At 47.4% G+C, this 6,401-nt stretch overlaps 1 protein-coding gene across 25 annotated transcripts in view; it reads left to right on the top strand.

Moving 5' to 3' along the window:
- The window catches only part of SUDS3 (SDS3 homolog, SIN3A corepressor complex component), a 423,529-nt gene that overhangs the window by 395,275 nt on the left and 21,853 nt on the right, over window positions 1-6,401 (top strand). For 19 of the 25 annotated variants that reach the window (XR_014825538.1, XR_014825530.1, XR_014825529.1 and 16 more), the window contains one exon: window positions 6,013-6,115. The exons of the other annotated variants lie outside the window; for them this stretch is intronic. The gene's annotated coding sequence lies outside the window, so the exon portion shown is untranslated. The remainder of the gene's footprint in view (window positions 1-6,012; window positions 6,116-6,401) is intronic. 25 annotated transcript variants of the gene reach the window in all.

Raw genomic sequence — 6,401 nt, 5'->3', positions numbered from 1 at the left:
CATGAAGGATACAGCTGAGATTGGTATAGAAAAGGTCTCATTAAGCTCATAGTGTTGGGTGGAGACAGATAATCAACAAATACATATGTGAGTAGGGGTGTGTGTGTGTCTGTTTTTGTGTCTGTGTATGTTTATAATGAGGTGGTGACACTAATATGAAGGACAAAAGGACGGGCAGCAGAGAGGGTAGGAGTTACAAGACACTATTTGAAATACCCTCTGAGGAGGTGACATTTGAGCAAAGACAGCAAGTGAACCATGGGAGTATCTGAGTGAAGACTAGACCAGCAGGAAGTCCAAAACAGAGAGGTGGTGGTGGGATCGTGGTGCTGGGGACAGCAACACTCAAGAGCACAGGGTCAGGAAGAGGGTCAGCAGATGTGATTGAAGATGGAGCCAGGCACCAGGTAGTGCAGACCCCTGAAAACCACAGGATGGATGGTAGATGGCAAGTTTCAAGAGGGTCATCAGTTGAGTGAAGTGAGCTGACGTCTGTCTTGAAAATCTCTCTTTGGCCTCTGTGTTGAGACTGACTCTAGTGGAAGGCAGGTGGAGAAACCAGTAGGCCAGTTTTGAGGGTGTTGTGATGATCCAGGAGAGAGGTGGTGGAGGCGGCTTGGACCACGGTGAGAGCAGAGGGGCTCTAAGAAGTGGTTTAGTTTTAAGGTTTGTCTTGAAGGCACAGTTCTGAGAACTTGCTGAAGACTTTGCTCTTGGAGTAAAAGAGGAAGGCGGTCATGGATGACTGAGCCACTGGGTGGATGGTGGTGCTACAAGTGAGGTGGGGAGGACCGTAGGAGGAGAGTTGGGGACAATTAGAGGCTGGTTTTTGATGTGTTGGAGTCCCAAGTGGGTATACAAACCTGGAGGCTAGGGGATGAGTTGAGGTGGAGGATGTACAGAATCAGGAGTTTCCGTTGTGGCTCAGCAGGTTATGAACCTGACTAGTATCCATGAGGACATGAGTTTGACCTCTGGCCTTGTTCAGTGGGTCAAGGATCCGGCGTTGCCATGAGCTGTGGTGTAGGTCACAGATGCAGTTTGGATCCCATGTTGCTGTAGCTGTGGTATAGGCCGGCAGCTGCAGCTCCAGTTGGACCTCTAGCCTGGGAATATGCATATGCTGAGGGTTCATCCCTAAAAAGAAAAAAAAAAATTGTAGAATCATCAGTGCAGAGATGTTCTTGAAAGCCATGGGACCAGATGGGGAAATGGTTGTTTGGTGAGGGGTCCGGAGAAGGGTAGTTTGAGTTCCAGCAGGGCTGAGGGATAGTGGGAAAATGAAAACTACCTTCCCTTAATTCAAGGTTATGCTGAAGTCTGGATGAATGTTCTTGATGGTGGCAGGATGGTTCTTGATGAGAAAGTGGTTCCAAGTTCACCTCTAGAGAAAGGTGGAGGTAGGGAGCCTGGAGCCTTGATAAGGAAGTTCTAAGACCCCAGGGAACAAGTCACAAAGGAAGGCCGGAAGCTGAGAGGAAAAGGAGGTGAGGTCAGGAAGAAAAGAGTGGGAGAGGGAGAGAGACAGGGCGGCACAATGAGCCTGGGGAACAGGGAGGTCTGTTCTCTGCAAGTAGGTCATGGCTGTAGGTTTGTGCTTCCCGGGGAGGGAGCTCATCACGCTGCTTGGCACAGAGGCTGACACCAACCTTCAGCAACTTATGGTGGAGCCAGGTGCCCCTCCCCGCTCCCTCAGTACCCACCTACATTGTCCATGAGTTGTAAGGGTTTCAGTGCATCCTGTAAGGACAGACATCTCATCTTGGATTGCTCACTTGCTAAGATAGTACCCCTCATTTTATATTTGGGGCATTAAAACGTGCTTCTAAGGACTAGAAGCAAGGTTGTGAGTAAATGCCAAGCTCTAGGAACACCCAGCTTGACTCCAGGAGAGAGATGGTGGTATTACTTCTTCCCTCCCTTCCCCTTCCTTTCCCCTTTCTCATCCCTTCCCTTTCCCTCCTCTCTCTCTTCTCCCTTCCCTCTCTCCCTCCCTCCTTCTCCCTTCCACCCTTCTTTCCCCACTTCCTCTCTCCCTTCCTTCCCTCTCCCTCCCTTCCTCCCTCCCCCTCCCCTTCCCTCTCCCTCCTCTGCTCCCTCCTCCTCTCCTCCCTCCCTCCTCCTCTCCCTCCTCCTCCTCTCCCTCCTCCTCCTCTCTCTCCCTCTCCCTCCCCTCCTCTTCCCCCTCCCTTCCCCCTCCCCCCTTCCTTCTTCCTCCTTCTCTCCCTCCCTCTCCTACATACACATCTATTCATGCACCATCCATTTCTCAATTCATTTAGAGAGGCAATGACTCTTATGAAGCCCTTGCTTTTTGGCAGGTCTTGGGTGAGGTGTCAAGGACATGAAGAAAAAAAGAAGCAGTTCCTCTTTGGAGGAAGTGGGAAGCACATGAATTGCTCTGATCTGCTCTAGGCAGGTAGTGACATGTTAATCTGTGATCCTACGAGTCAGTCCATGGACTAGCTGCATTCTAATTGCTCAAGATTCTTTTATAAATACATAGACCTGAACCCACCTCAGAATCAAAATCTTCCGGGGAGTCTATTTTGAGTATATTTTGCAAAAATCCCCAGGTGATTCTGATGCCCAGCCAGATGTGCAAGTTCAGCTGACTGAGGTTGGAGTGGTCAATGGGAATAATTTTTAAATGACTTGAGTTTACAGCATTGTTAGGAATAAATGATATCATGATAGAGAAAATTCTCAACACAGGAACGTTTCCAAGTAGGCCTTCTGGGGACAACTGTGGAGTCTCAGGCCTTCTTGATGCTCAAAGGACCAGTGGTGTATGCACTGAGGGTGCCACCTGCTTAGGAAGGCAGATCCCCACCCTCACCCCCAGATGCCTTGAATTGGAATCTCCCAGGTGATTCCCACATATATTAAAGTCTGCAGGTAGGAAGAGAACATGGATGGACCAGCCTGTACCTGGGCAGTCACACCTGGGAGCAGATCATCTCCGTTAGAAAGTGCGACTGAAACATAAAGGTGATTTCCTCAGTGCAGTTGTGTGCTGCTGTCCTGGAGGTGTAGTTGTGTCCTATTTCTGGGTGATTTAAGTACCTGTTACACAGCACCGCGAGTTACCATGGGAAAGCAGGGGTGATGGAGAGGCTCTGGGTGGGGGGACAATGAGGGAAGTCGCCTGTCCTTGATGCAGGCCACACCAACAGTCCTCTCCTCTCTGCTGCCCCGAGGCAGACGGCTCCCCTGTAGATGCCCTGCCGGCATGGGATGCAGAGCTGTTCCAGCTTTCTCCCAGAGTTGAAGCTGGTTTCATAGGACTCCTTGGCTCTTAGTACTTGTTGAATGGATGTGCGCAGGAATCATCTAGGGAGCGTGTGAAAATAAAGATTCTGATTCAGCAGGTCTGAGGCGGGGCCTGAGATGATAAAATTTCTAGGAAGCTCCCAGGTGACCTGATGCTTCAAGTCCAGGGACCACACAAAGAAGACACTTGTATGACTCCATGGTTCTCAAAGAATACCAACAGTTCCTCCCACCCAAGACAAATCAGAATTTCTGGAAATCAAACCTAGGCATCAGTATTTTTCATAAGCTCCATAGCTTACAGTTGGGGTTGAGAACTCTTGATTTAGGAAGAGTTTTTCCTGAAACTCTACCTCTCTCCTTTCTTCCTTTCTCTCTTTTCTTTCTTTCTCCCTCCTTTTCCTTCCCTTCCTTCCTTTCTTCCTTCTCCCCCCCGCCCCTTTTGATATTATCCTGGATCCAGAGCATACAGTTGAATCCAGAAAGAGCTGCCTGCTCCCTTTAAGAGAAGGATCACAGAAAGGCTAGTGGTAGGAACAGTACTCTCTTTAAATAGCACCCTCTAGCTGAAAAAGTCTTTCCAGGAGTTTAGCTTAAAATGTGCCTGCTGCGATTGCATTATTCCAGACTCTTCTTTCTTCCCCCACTCAGGGGAATTCTGACTCTCCTGTTACTCATATTTAAAGGGAGAAGCCAATGTAGACACTCTTAGGCATGATCCGCTTCCATTTCATTTATTTCCGGATCTTGCTGAGCCTGTGCAGTGAGAGTTTGAGGAGAGGGGGAGAATGCATCTGTGAAAGTTGGGGCTCTGAGTTGCAAGACACAGAAACCCAATTTAAAAAGAATTAGGCAAAAAATTTTATGTATGTATTATTCATTCATTCATACAATGGAAACTTTGGTAATTCCAGCTGTATCCATAGATTCAAATGACATATTCTATAGTCTCTCTCTCACTCTTTCCTATCGCCCCATCTCACCTCTTACTTCCTCCCTGTTGGCTCCATTCTCAGTTAGACTCTCGCTAGTGATGACAAGAAGGCCACCAGCAGCTCCAGGTTTATGTCCTATCCTTTCAGCAAATCCATTAATAAAGGGGGGAGGTATTCTCCTGTACCAGCATTTCCCCAGAAATCAAAGAATAGAGTCTCTTTGGTTCTGAGTGGATCATAACTCCATCATTTAGTCAGTTAGTAAGACCAGGGCAACATGAGCACATTTCTGAGCCACCCAAACTAGAAAGAGGCCTGGGCAGACAAAACAGGAGTCCACTGTAGCATCTAAATCATTTATCACCCACAGTTCTGTGGCAATCTGTCCTTATCTATCCCAGCATGGCCGCTCCCCCAGGGGACTCCAGAGACTCTTCCTGAGAGTTTACTGTGTCATAGCCTCTTGATGACTTTGCTTTCTGGAGAACACAGCAGAGATACTGCTTTCTAGCAGGTGTGGAACTGAGAGGGTGGTAGGAGGGAAGCAGGACACCCACTGATGGGCTTTCTTTTCTTGCCCAGTGACCCCATACTCAGTTTTGAAAGGGATTTTTGTCCACCTTCTGAGAAGGGGGGGGGGACAAGGGAGGAGGCTGGAGAGTCCACTTCCTGGCTAGTTTTTCTCCCATGCTCCTAGAATGGAATCAGTTCCTCAGTACTGCAGAGAGGAGTCTTAGCCACATGCATCACATGATTAAAATAGTGCGAGGGTAGGAGGAGGCCTTGTGATGCTTCTGAAAGGTTGTAAATTCGCATCATGTCACTTTCTGCTTAAAACCCTCCAGGGGCTTCCCACCACCTCTTAGGATCAAATCAGAACTCCTGGCACACAATAACTTGCCTTTTGTCTCCACCCTGATTTTTTAACATTCTTTACCTTGATCAAAATGCCGCAGTCCCATTGGGACCTCTCTGCCTCCAGCCTCTGGATCTTCACACTTGCTCTTCACACTTCTCCTCCTTACACCTGATTTCTCACTCCCTTCCTGGTTGACACCTAATCTTCTAGGTCTTGGTTTGACTACCTACCCCAGTCTAAATTAGATGGACCGCAATAGCTCTCCATCTGTCTTCTTTATAGAATGCATGTCATTGCCTTTATGCATTTCTTGGACTGTTTATGTTCCTTCCACTGATCCCATTGAATGCTGGACTCCATGCAGATAGGACCCTCTCTGTTTTTGTTCATTCATGTGGCTCTAGGGCTTAGTTTGATCCCAGTGCATAGCAGATGCTCAGTGAACAATTGTTGAATGGACGAATGACTCCACTGATATTCCTTGTGTCTCCCACACTGCAGTACACATAAAAGTTACCAGCAAAATCTTGAATAAAATAAGATTTTTTTTTTTTTTTGGAGGCTGCACCTACCTGCAGCATATGGAAATTCCCAGGCTAAGGGTCCAATTGGAGCTGCAGCTGCCAGCCTACACAGCAACGCCAGTCTGAACCACATCTGTGACCCACACCACAGCTCATGGCAATGCCGGATCCTTAACCCACTGAGTGAGGCCAAGGATTGAACCCACATCCTCATGGATCCTTAACCACTGAGCCACAAAGGGAACTCCAAAATGCAGATTTTTCTGAATCTTCTTTTGGATCTTCAGATTCAAAATATTGGCTTGGATCCTGGGAAAACCACTAGGGAGTTGTGGAAAAGGTTTGCCAGAATCGTCAATGGACAGACCTCCCAGAATCTTTTGTCTTAATCTGTTTTTTTTTTTTTTTTAATGAAACACAGTGGATGGAAAGAGACACAACCAAACATTACTATAAATTGTATGGTGGAAGGAGAGAGAGGAAGGCATGTTTCTAAGAGGGCAAGTCATGGTTCCCATCAACAGGTAAGCAGAACACTAGCCCAGTAAATGCAGTTCGATTTGAGTTACTGCTAAAGTGCTTGAAGTTGTTTGTTTCTCTCCCCCCCGCCCCCCCTCAGGTGTTTTATTTATTTACGCAATGAATTTATTACATATATACTTGTACAATGATCGTCACAATCCAGTTTTATAGGATTTTCATCCCACAACCCCAGCGCATCTCCCCATCCCCCAAACTGTCTCCTCCAGAGACCATAAGTTTTTTAAAGTCTGTGAGTCAACATCTGTTCTGCAAAGAAGTTCAGTCTGT

Source organism: Sus scrofa, chromosome 14 (genome assembly GCF_054392235.1).
Source record: "Sus scrofa isolate SSC_HxYL_T2T_F1_AM1 chromosome 14, Sscrofa_HxYL_maternal_Yorkshire_Landrace_v2.0, whole genome shotgun sequence".
Classification (NCBI taxonomy): domain Eukaryota; kingdom Metazoa; phylum Chordata; class Mammalia; order Artiodactyla; family Suidae; genus Sus; species Sus scrofa.
The sequence above is the reverse complement of the archived record's forward strand: the minus strand, read 5'-3'. Positions and strand labels throughout refer to the sequence as shown.